Raw genomic sequence first — 16,945 nt, 5'->3', positions numbered from 1 at the left:
GCAAACAAGACCGAGGAGGATAACTGGAGTAAATCAGGTAGTTTGATGTTCTTGTGTTTAAAATTAAAAGCCCAACAACATGAAACTACCTAATTCACAGAGCAGTTCTAGTTCAGCCTTGGGTCAAAGGCTAAAATTCCCAAGAAAGGCGCCTGGGCGGCCATTTTGTTTGACATCATCTGCAATCTGAACTTTTATAATAGAAAACAGTTGCTAGGAAACAAAAGCAACAAAAGGATCTTTTCAGAGACGAAATAAAACCCCTCCGATTGCACGAAATAACTATTCAAATGATTTCCTATGTACAGTGTCTGGAGCGGATCCCTCCTGCAGGACTTTACAAATAGTTTACAAATAGACCAGAGGAAACAGTAAAATGCTATTGACTTTGAGAAACAAGCGATTATCGCAGCTATAAAAAAGAGCAAAAATTCCTAAAGTTCTTCCCCCACCTCCTCCGGAAAGCTAATTTAAAGGATTTATCTTGATTTATCAAGACTTCGTATTAAAACACTATTACCAGATTTATTTATTTTTTTATCTAAACCCGCCAGCGTTTGGATAACTTTCCGCAGAGAATAGAGTCAAATCAGTGAGTTCCGTAAAAAAAGCAATTAATTCATATTCTCCTCCCTTGAAAGCAAGTATAATGTGATTCATTTAAAGAAAAAGGAAAAAAAAAAAGAAAAAAGTCAAGAACATATAAATCAATTAAAGCAAGAGAAAAAAAGCGTCATTGTGACTATTTTATAGGTGTAAATAGGAACACAGAGAAACTTATTGTGTCCTTTCCTCCCTCCAACGCGCTCCCCGCGCTGGAAAAGCGTGTTATAAAATAATGACTGGGAGATGATAAAAGGGAGAATTAAAGCTGAGGAGAGGGGCCGGGAGGCGGCCAGGCCCCGGGGGCTTTGCTGAGCTCCGAGCAACTTCCGCGGGGGAAGTTTGGCAGGAAAAAAAAAAAAAAAAAAGCAGCCAAAATTCCCAGTTGGGGGGGGGGGGGGAAAAGACCATACATCCCCAGCCCATCGGGTGCAGTCACAAAACATTTATATATATATAGTTATATATATTTATATTTAATATAAAGTCAATCTCTTACCTTGTAAGCTGGGGATTTGTCCTCAAGTAGATTAAATAACTAAACGAGGTGAGCAAAAGAAATAATAAAGGCTGGAAAGACAATAGGCAGAGATAGCCCCGTCCCGAAAGGGCAAGTTTAGGGGAGTTTAAAAGTTCATTGAAGAAACAAATCCTCCGAGTTCAAGAGATGCACGGAGGAGCCAGAAACTTGACTATAACTTAGCTTCATTTCATTTGAAAAGCCTTTAAAAGTCTGGATGGGACGGTATATAAATCTATTGTACCGGAAATACAATAAAACTTAGCCATGTTGTTGAACTTCAAACACTTTACACCAGGTCGAGCGGGGAGACGGGGCGGAATCCGAAAACAAACAAACAAACCCACAAAGCACAGCCACCCCCCCGAAAAAACCAAACACCAATTTGAAAGAGAAAAGAAGGGAGGGGGGTATTTTTTGGGGGAATATTGACAGCCTGGGGGTTTGTTTGCGTTTTTATTTTGTACGAGGTTAGAACTCTCTAAATGCAAGGAGGGAGGAAAGTATCGTCAGTCAGCATCTTTGGTATAGGCTACAATTTGAAATTAATCTACATTTTCTTATTTCACGGTTAATAATTTCTCTCTTTCTCTCCGTTTTGATATACAAATATAGGCAGGTTCAAGTTTAAATCAAACCTGCGAAGGGAAAGAACTTAAAGTTTACTACAAAACTTCAGTTGTATTTACACACGAGGGACCTATAATGCTACATACCACTAGTACATATGCGATATGTGTTTGCAGACCATGCACACATACAATTTGCTACACTTACATGTACGACACCTCTAATAATTTAAAAAATTTGTCGAATATTTTCTATTTCCTACAAAGAGGATTAAAAAAACCCTCTAGACCCACTGCTTTACTTTTTATGCCAATGCAATTTGTAAAACAAAAGTCGTGGTCACACTTGAACTCGTCCTACTAAAAGCTTTTTCTTTCAGACAAAACAGGCAGGAGGAATATATTTTAACAGAGCTTTCACTGCTGCAACTTGGAAATGCAGCGTCCCCCCGCCCCTAAATTGCAGATTGAATACATAAATAAAGAACAGCACTCAAGATAAGCGTGAAAAACAAAACCGCATGTGCCATTTAATTTCACGATTAGGTTTAAAATAAATAACAGTAAGGGGGAAAAGAGAGAAAAAAAGAAAAAGAACCCCAAGTCTAAGTAGGTGATGTATTAGGTTTAATTCTTGGGCTGGAATAACATTTTAAGGTAATGGGATTTTTTTCCCCCTTCTGGCTGTTGCTAAAGTTTTAAAAGACATTTTAAATTCAGACGTCAAAGACAAGTTAGAGCTCTTAGACAGTAAATGGATGTCTTAGCTATAAGATAACTTCTACTTGTCAGGGGAATAAGTGCTAAAATAATTAATAGGCTGGGATGGGAGGGATTTCAAGTGTTTGCATGAGCATATATCAGTAAATGTACATATGTGTACGTACCCATTACACACACACTCTTACATAATAGAAGAATCTATTACAGATCATCCAAGGGAAATGGCATTGAATCTCAAGATCTCATTACGGGTTTCTTTGTGACTTACTTAGATCTCCACAAAGCGGCATTTTTATTAAAATATGGTTATAGCAGCTGTTTTTCCACAGTTTCCATTCATCAGCATTAGCCTTTGGGAGTATTTGGTGTCCGCTCCATAGGAGTCATGCGGATATTCCCAAGCAGAATACGTTACAAACGGGAGGTGCTTGTCGCATTTATAGGAAAAAGATTAAAAAATTGGCCTTAAACCCTCCTCCTTCCCTCCCCCTCCACATGGCTGGGCCTGGATGTGAATGGGAAACAGTTCGGCGGGGGCTCTTTCTCTCTTTCTTCCAGCTATCCATCAGGCCAAAGGACATAACAGCAACGCACACAAAACTGCGCTGTGATATTTCTTAACCACCCATTGAAAAAAAAAATTTACGTGAATCATTACAGCTCCGGTAATAATAATAATTTTTAAAAAGAGGAATAAATAATAAATACCGCCCCTCCGCTGGCTCTGGGGCTGTATTTAACCACTCGTCCCCGGGAGGAGCGGGCTGGGAGCACCGGCAGCCCCGCTGCGCGTCTCCCCGCTCCAGGCGGCGGCGGGGCCCGTGGCCTCGGGGCGGCGCTCGCTGGCCGGGCTCAGCCGGGACCCGCAGCGCCCTCGGCCCGGCCGCGCTCCGCAGAGCCAGCTGCCAGCTCTGGAGGTGCAGCTTTTGTTCCTCTGCCAGGGAGAAGACAAACATTTTCACTAATTTTTTTTTTGTTTGTTTTGTTTTCCTTTTTGTTTTTTTAAGTGAAAGGAGGGAAAAGCAAAGAGAGAACAGAGCGTTAGAATAAAAATTAAATTAATATTTCTGCCTTAAGGAAAGCCTCATTAAAATACAAAAAAACCCCTCAAACCCAAATGCATTTCTCTGAAGCCCCATAGGGCCCTTTTGATGCACGCAAAGAGCTTTGCTATGCCAGTAATTCCGGGTGGGCGGAGGGGTGCGAGGCACACGGGCTGCCACGGCCCCGAGTGGGGGTGACCGGGGGGGTCCCGACGGCGATGGGCAGGCACAGAGGAGGGCAGCGGTCCTCGCCGCGGCCCCGGGGTGTCGAGGGGCAGGAGGAACCCTGAGCGAGGGTCTCCTGCCTCTACGTGAGGGGCAAGACTGCACCGTGGGCCGGCTAAACCACGGCCAAACCCCTGCCAGGGGCAGCTCCAGCTGCGGTTCCCCTCGCCGGGGTTTGCGGGCTCGGCGGGGAGAAGCAAAACCCCGGGGGCCGCACCGCCCCGGCTACTTGTTGCTGCGGAAAAAACCCCAAGTTTTCATCCAGGGCAAGGGAGACACGAGTGGGGTGAAACGGGAGCCCGTCGGAGTCCCTCGGCCTGGCCTCCTGCCCTCCCCGTAGGGGTTCGGATGGAGGATTTGCTTTTCCATCTTCGGGTGTCTCCCCCCCCCCCCCCAGCCGAAATCACGGTGCGCGGCCGTCCACGCTCCTCCTGCGTTCAGGGAGAGCCGGAGGATTTTATGGACTGAACCCACAATTAGACAGAGTCATTAGTCCCGGGCAGGGAACCCCAAGGAATGACCCACGCGTGTCCCCGCAGTGCCCCTTCCCCTCCGCACCCACTACACGAATTAAAGGAAAGCAAGCTCTGCAAAGCCCCGGGTTTAAAAGCAGAACCGGGGGGGGAGTTCCCTTCTCTGTTTTAATTAATTCGAAAACTCCAATTAATAGGAAAACTCCCGTTAATAGGAAAGAAAAGGCGGCGGGAGCTCCCGCACACACGCCTCGTAATAACTCCCTGTTTCTTTGCAGGGCGAACTGGAAACCCGACGGTGCAGAGAAGCAAGACGAAAAGCCATCTCTCAGCGAGCAAGCACGTAAGCATCTTCCCCCAGCAGCCGAATTTAATTTGGGGTGTCGGGAGATGCCGGAGGTGCCTTTGCAGGTTCAGGGCTGAGCTCAGCCCCAGCCCGGCCCGGCCGCGGGGTCCGGGACCCTCCAAAACCGGGGAACAGGGGAGAGCTGCTTCGCTTGGGAAAAAAATAATTAGCCTCCAGACATGAGGCAAAGTTTCTAAGTTAGTCAAATAAGGCTTCCTTTAATTAGCAATAGAGGCTTTGCACGGAGGGGTTGGGGGCTAACCTTAAAAAGTAACTTTTACAGGTACAAAAAGAGTCAGAAACGTTACCCTGTCTCCCATTAAACAAAATAAAATAAATTAGCAAAATAATTTGGACAAGCCGATGGTCAGACAAGAAATCGATCGGTCAAGCGCATTTAACCTTCCAGAATGAAACCTCTCGCTTTGCCAAGACCTTACAGGTCCAACAACTCGTGCGAGAATTTATTTTGCCCCGTATACTCGCATGCAAGCAACATACTTCTAAAATCTTCGGTTTAATAATTTTCAGGAGAGATTTTGTTTCTTTTTAGGAATTCTTTCAATTGCTGTATTTTGGAGTATTTTGAATTACACTTAAATCTTTGCAGGAATTCTCCCGTTGAGGGGGAAAAAAAAAAAAGGAACAATATTGGTAAAAATTCTCTGGAAATGAGCAACAGAAATACATCCGACACCGGGCGGTCCCTTAAAACAAAATACTCCGTTTGTTCCTATTCCATCCATTTGTTGGGAAATTCAATTAAGCCTGGCATCCTTCAATTATTTACACAAGCCCTCTGTCCCGGAGACTTTAATAGGTTTCTTCTCTGGTTTTCAACATTGTTATTAGAAATCCATAAAGCAGGGGAGGGACAGGAAATTAAATTTAAAGGTACCTCATTACGGCACAACTGCTTTCCTAGCTCTGCATCGCTGCGGACGGACGCAAGTTTATGCAGACGGAGAGAAACACATGGCGACATGAAAAGGCTGAGTCCCCTCAGCAAGTGGACTTGGCAATCCTGTCGAAATGACCTTTTAGTTTCAAGTCTAGCAAGCAGCCTTCCTTCCCATCCCACCGGTGGGCTCTAAGAGTCGGCAGAGAGAGGGGGGGAAAAAAGGAGGGAGAAAGGAAAATCGTGCGAATGGTAGACCCACGTAAGTAGAAAGAGTGGGTTGGATTGTTTTTTATTTATTTTTTAAACTAGGTATGCGCTGGGAGAGGCTGAGATGGGGGGATTTATTCCAGAAGGCTTTTCCAGCCTTTGAGCCAAGCAGGATTTCTCTGCGGTGAGCTGGAGCTGCGACGCGGCCGCCTCTAATCCCCGGGTCCATCGCGCAGGTTAGTGGGTTTAGTCAAATAGGTAAATAAATAGTGATGCTAATGATGAAGAGTCGGATAGACGATTAAAAAATAAGTAGTCAAAACTCCCAGCAGAAAAACAGGCGAGTGGAGAAGGGGGGATACGAGCAACGCGGCTTTGCCTCCGATCTCTGTTTTAAAAGAGAGCTTGAGGTTTTTTAGAGGACGGAGCATGAAGTTATCATGAAAAAATAAAGAAGAGGGAAGATAAGGAAGTGTGCTCGCCCGTCCAGAGAGCCGGCTAGCAGTTTTCTACCCAGGCGTCTGCAGCTGATGAGGAGGATAAAGTATTCTCTGGAAGCTACATGTGGGAAATTATGAAAGACCAACACGTTACGAAAAACGCCTCCCTCTCCAGTCTCCCGGCGAGGCCGAATCCAGCACTCACTCACCTGTCCGTGCCTTTCCTCTCTGTCTTTTCCTTTTTTTTTCCTTTTTTTTTTTTTTTTTTAAAAGCAAACGCTTCCCCTCCCCCTTAATAATACCAGGGAAATAAATAAATAACGGCAGCCCTCTCCTTCGCAGAGGCATCCTTCCACCACTTGTTACAGCCGAGCAAACCTTCCCCCGCTCCGGCTGATTTTATATTAGTTTTTAAGGTTTTTGCCTCCTTTTTTTTTTTTTTTAAATCCTGGGGACTCCTTCTGGTCGAACGTTAGTCTGACTTGAGAGCGAGGGTGCTGTAAATTAATTTTTAACCAAAGGGCCATTCTTTTAGCAAAGGGAAAAAAAAAACCAAACCAAACACCTTCCCTCCCCTGTCTAGACAAAATCACTCTGTTTTGACGGCAAACTGCAGGCTTTCCCCGCTCCTCGCTAATTCCTGCTTGTTTGCCGCCTTCGGCTATAAACCGGGGCAGGGGAGTTTAATTTTTATTGATTTGGTTTACCCACCTTCGACTTCTTGTGCTGTTTTAGCATCTTTAGACCTGTCTAAAGATGGAGCTTCCTGCCGCAAAAAAAAAAAAAAAAAAAAAAAAAAGGAAAAAAAAAGACTTTATCTTCTCTTTTACTTCCCCCCGGTCCATAAGCAGTCTCCAGCACAACGGGCACCTCAAAATCCCCCTCGGCAGCGTGTGCCCCAGCCGGCGCGGAGCCCCCTTCCCGGGGAGAGGCGGCCACAGCCCGGGGTGGGGGGGACTCGAGAGGCACCCGAGAACCTGCGGGGTCGGTGGGTAAAGCGGGGACCCCGGGGAGCAGCTCTCCGGCATGGCCCTCCCGAGCCGGGGGGGGGTGGCAGGGGGGGTTCCAGCTTCTCCTCCCAGGCAGGACTCTCCTCGTCTGTGCCCGGTGGGGGGGACGGGGGCGGGCAGGGCTCTTCTGGGCTGCCCGGGGGGACAGACCCTAGACGGGGTGGAAGAGAGGCGGCAGGACCCCCAGCCCTGGCTGCTGCCCGCTCATTTCCATCCCCAAAGGAGGTGCGGGGGGGACACATCCCTCTTCCCCCCAACTTTGCAATCGGAAGCCTTGAGCTGGGTTGGAGGGCTGGGAGGGAGGAGAGGCGGCGGGGGGAGCGGGTCGCTGCCCCGGAGCTGCCAGGGGAAGGAGCGGGCTGGGGCTTTGCAAAAAAAGATATTTTGGGGTAAGGGGGGGGAGGTCTCTGGCGATTGACTTATCTGTTAGAAAACGCGTCTGCAGGCGAGCTCACCAATCCGGGGCGGCCGAGGCTGCTGAGACCATCCCCTGGTGTCAGTTTTAATGGGAAACTTCATTGCTTTGCGGGGGGGGATGAATTTTTTAATATAAAGACCTGCGGCTGCCGCTGCCTTTCCCCTCGCTCCTCCTCACTCGCTCGGCTCCCAAGCAGTTGCTCACACCTCTATTTCCAGCCTCCCTATTTTTGGGGTGGGGGTTATTTTGGGAAAGCCCTTTGCGGAGGTGAAGCGGGAGCCTGTGGCTGTGCCAAGGCATGAAAGCCCATTCCCAAAAATAAAAAATAGAGAGGAGAAAGAGTCCTGTGGAGTGTTGATGTCCAGTTCCCCGTACCGAGCCCGGCTTTTGCAAGCTGGGATCGAAGCCTTTGCCTCCTCGCAGTGCACCTTGCCTGCAGGCTGCACGCAGCTACGTGCAGAGGGGGGGGCAAATATTAAATAGCAGATATTAAATGCAGAAAGGGCGGGGCATTTTCAGGGAAGGGAAGATCTCCCGGCTGGGGTTTCTTGCTGTAGCGCCGAGACCCACGGAGGGATGAGCCAGGAGGTGACTTGGACCACCACAAAGGCCGGGGACACCCTCCCCCCCACCTCCCAGGCCCCTCTTCGCCCTTCCCGGGGCCGAACCGGAGCTATGGTAGGGCCGTTCCCGCGGAAAACCCACGCCCCGCGGGCTGCGGCGCTGCACACGCGTGGGCCTGTTCAGGCTGCGCGAGGAGTGCGGGGGGGAAGCAGGCAGAGCAGCCCCCCTCCATGTACCCCCCATGCTCTGACTCAGTCAACTTCTTTTTCCTACCCCCTCCAGCAGGAATTCAAGTTCTCGGCCGGTGGCTGGATGGCGACCCTCCTCCTGGGCTGGCAAAGCCGGGTCGGGGGGCGGGGGTCCCCCCAATTTGGGGGTTGCTTGGGGGCATGGCTAGCACAGAGAAAAGCCGGGTTTCCCAGGAGGACGGCGCCAGCCCGCTTGCTCTCTCTTCAGAAAGGATTTATACACAGGATTAAATGCCCGGCCGCATAGGGCAATTTAACAATCAGCGTGAATTAATTCTGACTCTGTCTTTAAGAAAAATGATGGTTTGTGGCACAATCCTCTGCAGGGTTGTCATTGCAAAGAAGAAAAGAAACCAAACCCCAACGCACCGGCGGGTTTCCGATGCCTGGATGCACCATTTCCAAAACGGCTCGGACCGCGAACATGGAGAAAAAGGGAAATTTGGGTCTTCGGCAGAATCTATTAATCCAATTTATTCACTTGTAATATACTTTCCCTTCTGGAAATGAGCCTGCGGGGACGGGGTGGTGTTGGAAATCTATTAAAGCTTACACCGGTAGGAGATATTTTGCAGTTGCATCTGGTTCTATATTCGCGACACATTCTCAAAAATATAAAACCACACGGATTTAAATAGCTAATAATGGACGATAATGGGGGAGGGGAAAAGGAAAAAAACAAGGAGGAGTGGGATTTTACAGATTTGGGAAACCATAAGTTTAAATCTTATAAATCTTCATATAGAAAAAAAGACCCCAAACCCAACCAAACCCCTGCTATAAAACAGCCGAGGGAGGAAGAGGGGGGCACGTTTCCCAGAGCTCTGAGCCCCGGCGGGTATTTGCCCCGTTTCCAGCCGCCTCCAGCCCCGACGCTCCCCCCCGGCCGGGACTGACCTGGGGCACGCAGGACCCGCTCCCCGCACTTCTCCGAGCCGCAGCCGGGAGCTGTGGAATTGAGGTGGGTTTTCCCCATTTCATTTCCTTTCTGCCTCCCATCTCCTATTCCAACCGGTTCCCCACTTGCTCTCTCAACGGGCCTTTGCACAGAGCCCTTAATTAAAAAGAACCAACCCTTTCCTCTCCAGGGTCTGATTCTGCACTGCGGTGCCTCCGGGACTTTTCCCTTCAGCCTCGCCCCCTCCTCTTCCCCCAGGGACCAAAGTCCGGACCCGCTTTGCACATTGATCCTGCGGTCCAAAGGATCACCCGTGGGTGTTTCCAGCGAGCGGGGGGACAAAGTCAGCGTGTGCCCGCGGGGGACCGGCCGTGACCGTCCCCCCGACCGCCGGGCCCGCTGCAGCCCTGGCCCCGCTCCGTGCACTTGCTCCCTTGTCGTTACCGTCTCCCCATCACCGGGAGCCGTCGGGGAATTGGGGAGGGGGAACGGGAAGGATAAACGGGAGCAGGACTTTTAAAGGAAAAGTCCAGGGTTGATGTTTCAGGGTGTCTCGGCTAAAAGGAGTGAAGGTCTGCTGGTTGGATTTTTTTTTTTTTTTAAGGAAATCTGTTTGTCAGAAAAGAGGGAAGGAAAGAGCACCACTGGAAAACTGGGAAGAGGGCAGAGGATGTGCCCAGCCTTTGGGAAGGACCCTCGGCCCTCTCGAGAGGTTTTTTTGTGGAAGTACTTAAAGGATGACAAATGTGCTTCCGCAGGGAGAGCTGGAGAGGGCTCAGGGCGTTATCATCGCCCGAGGGAGGCCGCTGAGGGCCCGGACTAAATACACACCGTAAAGGCGGGTGGGGGCTTTGCTGTCTTTTACTCCGGGCCGAATCCTGACAATCGCTCCTCGACTCGATTTCGGCCGGGGACTCCGTCCCCTCCCCATCCTGACGGGCTTTACTAAATTTACTTCGCTTTCGGGTTTTCATGGGGAAGCCCCGCGGCTACGATCGTGCGGGACCTCGGGGCGGCGGGTGCCGAGGTCGGGGGACACGCAGTGAATTTTGCCACATGATGCAAATCACATGAGAAACAACCCCAGACCGCTGCCCCCCCAAGTTTGCTGCCGGCAGGTATTAACGTGCTTCGCTGCCCTGGCCGAGCATCCCGGTCCAGTGAAGCAGAGGGCACCCCCGGCGAGAGCCTCTGCACCCCCGGTTCGTAAAGAAACCTTCCTTGTAAAAGTCACTTTACATCTCCTGAGCCTGAAAACTACCAGGTAACAACTTTTTATGACCCGACTCCCAGGACACGGTTTAATTTCATTCCTTAACTCAATTCTCCATCCCTTTCTGTCCTGGCTGCTTTTCCCAGCAAGAGACCCCTCCGGGTTTAGCATGAATTTAAACACTCAAACCTTGCAGTGAGAGCTGATTCACGACCTGGCCTTAAACCGCAGGATTTTCAGATCGTCTGGAGTTGAACTCTGATTCCAGCCTGGGGGGGATGTTCGGCTTTTTAAAAGTCCTTGGGATCCCCATGGTGGTGGGGAGAGCCCCTCCGCCAGCAGCAGCTCCGGTCTCTGCAGGAAGGTGTTGGGGTTAGTTTGTCCCGAGGGTTTCCTGGCCCCAGGACATCCCAAGGGCCACTCTGCTCCCTTGTAGGCCCAGCTGTCTGCGCAGAAAAATCCCAACCCAATCCCAGTCTGAAGCAGCTGGAGAAACTCCTCAGATGTGTTGTTTTGCTGTTCTTGCTGGTTTTCCTTCTAATGACTTGTACATTTTGGAGTTCGAAGCAGGAGCTTGGTGGGGAGAAAAGGAGGTGAAAGAAGGGGAAAGCGGCACTGGAAATCCAGGCAAGGAAAAAGCACAAGAGCAAATCCATAGCTTAACTCCCCTTGAAAGTGGATGGATGTGAACCCTCCTCTCCCACTCACCCCCCTGGCCCTTGTCCGGGGACCTTCGCCTCTCGGGTTTATGGTTCTCCTCTGTGTAGTGTCAGCGTTTCACGCCCTTGATGACACAGCCTCCCCTTCTCCAGTCCCTCTGAAGGTTTGGATCCCAAATAGAGGGGAAAAAAAAAAAAAAAAAGTTTCTGCAGCTCTGTGATTGTTCCTAGTGCTTGGAAGGTGGTGGGGGTCTGCCCACTAGTCCATCAGTTATTCTTCAGTTAAAGAGATAAAATAAAAGGCCCCAAAATCAAGAGGTGAGTCACAAGAGCAAAACGAGACCAGGGATCCCAACAGCAGAGCTCGGCGTCTCTCCTCTCCGACAGAGCAAAGCAAGTTGTAGCACCATCCTGAAACCATTTAGCTTGCATCCATGGGAGATGGGGGCCTTTTAAGGTCTCTTCTCCCTACCCCACCCCCAGAGCCACTACCCCTCATATATTATTTTTACTAATGTAGTGGGATTTTTTTTTTTCTTTTCCTTTCTTGGAGGAGGAGGGATTTGTGTAGCCAGATCCGAGGAATTTGGAGAGAGAGAGGGAGAGAGAGAGAGAGATCCCCCTGTTGACTAGAGAGATGTTGTTCTTGGGATTAGAGATGTCTGACCTTGAAGGTCGCAGGTCACGGTCTTGAATAAGGAGCAGGAGTGCGAGACTGGGATTGAAACTTGAGGTGTGTCTGCTGGAGATCACAGGGAAAAGTCTTCTAAACAAAGAGGAATGCCTCGGTCAGGGCGAGAAAGGACAACTTCCCCAAGAATTATGGGCTCCTTCCGGATGGTCGCATACCTGCAGACCCCCCAAAGGATGCGCTGTGGCTGAGGAAGGGGAGAAAGGAGGGACAGGATGGCTGGAGCCAGAAGACCCCATTATTTATTACTATTTGCATTACGGGCAGGCCCAGAGGCCCTGATGCTGGTGTTTTTATGGAGATGGGTGCTGTGGAGAGCGATAAAAGGAGCATCCCGCTGCTGGGACAGAGATGGTTGCCCAGAAGCATCTTTGCAGGAAGGGAAGAAAGGAAGACATTTCCCCCAAGGGCAGGGAAGTAACACAGAGGCACAGCAAGAGTCTGAATCTTGAATCTGTGAGATCCTGCAGAGCTCTGGGGATTTGCTCACAGCTGCATGCCTCAGTTTCCCTCTGGGAATACCAATCACAGAAGCAAAGAGCATTTTGAGCCTTATTAGAAATAATTAGAACAGATTATAGAAACCTTCTTTCTCTGCTGAGATCTCCATCCAAATACAACAAGTAACATATTTAGTGGTCCAGAGCTGTCTGGCTCATGCCAATGGACCCTGCAGATGGAGGTTTGTGCATGTCTGCTTCTGGGTGCACGGGCTGTGTCCCTGCTCTGTCCAGGGGATGAGGTTATGTGGCATGATCCTGCTGATGTCCCCTGCTGAAGGCCTGCACATCCCACCAAAACCAGCCAGCACCATGCACCGCTGGCAACACAGCATTGGCTATTCAACACAGCATTAAACTCCATGTTGGAATATATGCAGGTCAATCCCCTGGACCAAGAAGAATGAAGCATGCAGGAAAGTGTTCGAAGATCCAAGACCTCCAACGCAACCTCAGCCCACCTCCCTCAAGCCCCAACATTTGAACAGACTCAGCTCCAGACCCTCTGCCCCTGTCAATATGGTTAAATGACTCCAAGGACGAGAAGCCCTGACTCTATTTCGACATTTTCTGAAGAGAGCAATGAGCACCTCACCGTGTCACCAGTGCAAACCGCACATGGAAAGGTCTGCAGTAAAACTCCACAGGCCAGGTCTTGCTGCGAAGCTTAAGCCCATCCTTAGAGCCTTTTCCTTTCCCTTTTCGGGCCCAGCGGTCGGGAGGGGAAGGCAGAGGGTCGGGGCGAGAGCAGCCCCCTGCCCCGGGAGCGGCCCCGAGCGACGCTAGAGGGAGCCCCGGGCTCAATTAATTAACGAGCGAGAATTAACCGGGTGGGAAAAACACTGGAGCTGGGAGAGAAGACAGTGAGAATTAATTTACCTGTGCTATTACTGGCGTTTCAAGCTGTATTTATGCCGCTATATATAAAAAAAACCCACGTGTGTAGCAGCGAGATGACGCTAACCTGAAATGCAGCAAAGGAAATGACTTGGTGTGTTTGTGATCTGATTCGGGGCAATTTGGGCTCTAATTGATTTAAACGGCTGTCAAACCTGCTTTCCCCTCTGCCTAGGTATTTATTCTTCACTTTGAAGCATTTGAGGGAAAACAGGAGGCATCAATCTGTCTCCAAAATGCTTTTTTTTATGCTGGTATTGATTTTTGAAGTGCCTCTGGAGGAAGGGGAAATGTAAGGAATAAATGTTAAGGAGTTCAATGTTTCCCAGACTGGCCCAGCAGTTAGCTCACACCCAGGGAGGTCACCAGACCTGATCCAGACCCTGCCGAACGCAGTGGGACCACAACCAAGAGGCCACGGAAGAGAGTCACGGAGGCCAGGGGCACCCTGGTTTTCTTGGTACCAGCCGAGAGGCTGCAACAGGGTCCCCTGGTTTTCGGGGTGGCTTGTAGGGTGCTTTGCCTACATGCAGAAGGGTCTGCAGACCCACCCCAAAACCCAGCCTCAGTTTCCCCCTTACCTTCCTCCCTCTGCAGCCTTTCCTGCATGGTGCAGAGCTCTGCTGCAGGTCTGAAGCCTCCTGAAGGCAATGAGGGGGGGTCAGGGGTTGCAGCAGACTGAAGCAGAGCTCCTGTGGGTAGGGAAAAGGCAAAGCAGCTCTGAAACAGGTCTCCATGGCGTGGTGGATGGGCTGGAGCTGGGTGGTGGATGAGCTCAGGCTTGAGGCTGAGCAAAACTGAACCAAAAGGGAGCTCCGCAGAAACGAGGTCATAAAAGCTGCTGGGCTTATTTATTATCATTTTAATCTTATTAGCATTCCATTCAGTGGCTCTTTGGAGAATAAAACACTGATATTGTGTATTTATCCTGACAGAAACCAACCAACCTTAATAAAAATGAATCACTTGATAAAGAAAAAAAAAAGCAGAATCAAACCTTTCTGAAGTTTTATATTGTCTTTTTAATTAACTACCCTAATATTGCCTAAGTATGTAGGAGGGGGAAAACTAGAAAGTAGCAGAGATTATGTAAAGGGTTTACCATATCCCATGGCCTAGGTGTAAATAATGCTCCTGTTAATTTAAAACCAAGACTGCCTGTTTTTACGACTTCACTGCACTCCCATTAGCTCTATCTTTATACAGTGTCATGGGTGCAAATAGATTGGGTTGAAAACTTCCCCCAGAGCCACTTTAAAGTGACTTCTAATCTTTCCCTTTAGTGGTGTTAATTCAACTTCACAAGAGTGTTTGAAGCACCATTAGGCAGAGAAATGGACCTTCTCTCCTGCTGGTGCCCTTATCCAAATAGCAACGTTACAAAAAAAAAAAAAAAAAAAAAAAATCTGTTTTATATCAGGCCGAGTCTCTGGGGCTCCAGAGAGCAGCTGAAGGAGATGTGGGCTTCCTTTTTATGAGACTTAAATACATAAAGGATTTATGCTTTGCATTTCTGTATCACCACCCCGTGGAGGTCTCCAAGCACCTTGGAAACCTCCTGCCTCGCACCATGCAGGATGAGTGGCAACAGCTGCTGGAAATGGGGACAGAGAAAGAGCTGGGGACGCAGCCAGGGAAAGAAAAGAATCCACGTAACCCAGACTGGCTATATGGTGGCATGCTGCCAGGGTGGATTTTTACAGCACGACACCAAGGAAGGGTGGAAAGAGAGGTGCTGGGAAGCCCTGCGTGTTTTGTGGTAGGCCATGGTCATGTCTATATGCCTGTCTGGCATCCTGCAGGTGGGTGATGGGGGTGAGCGTTGTCTGTCATCAGTGGGAATGTGGCTAGGCATTAGCAAGAAGGTGGCGTTACGAAAGCTGTGAGACCCAGAAGCATCCGTGCTGCTGGGAGGAGCAAGGTTTGTCACACGCATCAGCCCAGAGCACTGTCCAGCCCCACTTCCAGCACCAACCCCAGCTTCCAGCGGGGCCCAGGAGCAGATATATAGTGGAAAAGGGGCATGCAGAGAGTGCACCTTTGCTGAGGATAATGTCCCAGCCTCTGGCAAGCAACAGGGTAAGAAACTTTCTGACTTGGTGGCTCTGCTTGTACCGTCATGATTGACAAAGTTGGATGCATCCCTCAGAAATCTGTTGGATCCCTTTTTGACTCTCATTTACAATTTTGGCTTCTACAACCTCCAGTAGCAGTGAATTCCACAGTATAAATGCACATTTAATGAGAAACACCCAGTCCATGCTCTGAAACAGTGAATAAATATTCCCGTGGACCCTTCCCTTCACCTTACAGGCTGGGACAGGACAGACCTCTATCATCCTCCATCTCAACCGGCCTTCTGTTCCTGGCAGCTTAGACAGCGATGGATGGAGTGGTGACCCCGAGTTTTGGTGGAGAAAATATTTTATTACAGGACGGTCTGCCCCAGGAGGGCTGGATTGTCCCTGGGGTCTGGCAGGCGCAGGGATTACAGCTGGAAAGGAAGGACTGCAAGGTCGTGAGATGCGACTTTCTCCTGTCCTCCAGGAGAGGGCAATCCCTGGCTGGAACTGAACTGAGAAACACTTGTTAAAAAAGAGATGCTTGGAAGGATTTTCTTCTTTCACTGCTCCTTCCAAGCAAAAGCTCAAATTACTGTGATGGAGGAAGGCTGTAAAATGGAAAACACAGATGGGGGAACTTACAGGAGTGTGAGTTTGGGGTAGCCTGCGTTTCTTTACACAGTGACATTCATTAATGCCAACTGGCTCTACAAAAAGGAAAAAGCAGAGTTAAAAATAACACGGAGTTCCTTTTGAATCAGTCAGAAGCTTATGCTGTGTGATCCAATCATAAGCTTATTTTGCCATTTATTTCCATTAGGCTTCTGCATAATTCTTCTTCTTTAGTCATCTTCCTTTTTAAAGAGCCAGACAGAAGATGCAGGTGTATGTTGGGTAAAACAAGCAGATCTGTATGTAGCCTCTCTCTCAGCCTCCTCCAAATACTTGATTTCCACCACACACACAGTTTTATTTACGCAATACATTCTCACACTAGCAAATGAGTTCTTGACCTGCACTGTGGAGATGGGTTGGTGAGCAAGACCCTGGCAAAAGTTTACTCCAAGTTTTATTCTATATCGTTGGGTAACAGATCAAATAGCTCTGCCTTTTCTCTGTCTCAGTTTCCTCATCTGCAAAATAAAGATCATGAAACTGTAACATTTTGCAAGATGCCACATTGCAGAAGCCATGAATTAAACATAATTTTCTTCAGATGTCCTCTTTCCTAAGAGGGCTGTGAGAATCCAAGCCAGTATTTCAAATATGTTTTACTCTGAGTGTGAGAGGTGTCCCATGTGTTTCAGTGAAGCTACTTTTGAGCATGGCCTTAATTTTGCACTTGAAGGTGTCCAGGAGCTGGCAGGAGGGGAAGGTGGGAGAGGAAAGGGGGGGCAAAATGCTTCCGAGTAAAGAAATCACCTGCTCAAGGAGAGCTGTTCAACACCTCAGTGATTCCCCGACTGCTGCCAGGGGGAAGGTTTGGACAACCTGATGGACAAGTATTGGAAGGGAAGTGGGCATCCCACCGGGCCACTGCATCCTGGTGAGGGTGTGTGGCTCAGAGAAAAAATATCTGGAAAATAAATGAACAAAACCTTGTTAAAATAGCCCTTGGGCCATCCTATCTCTTGCTAACTGTTAATTACAGAAAGAAAACCGGAATGAGCAAAAAAAAAGCTTGGGAGAACTGGAATGTGGAGGTTTTTGGCACAAGCTGAGCAGGAGAAGTTT

Source organism: Grus americana, chromosome 22, assembly GCF_028858705.1.
Source record: "Grus americana isolate bGruAme1 chromosome 22, bGruAme1.mat, whole genome shotgun sequence".
In the NCBI taxonomy this organism is placed as follows: Eukaryota; Metazoa; Chordata; class Aves; order Gruiformes; family Gruidae; genus Grus; species Grus americana.
Note: the sequence above shows the minus strand (reverse complement) of the source record.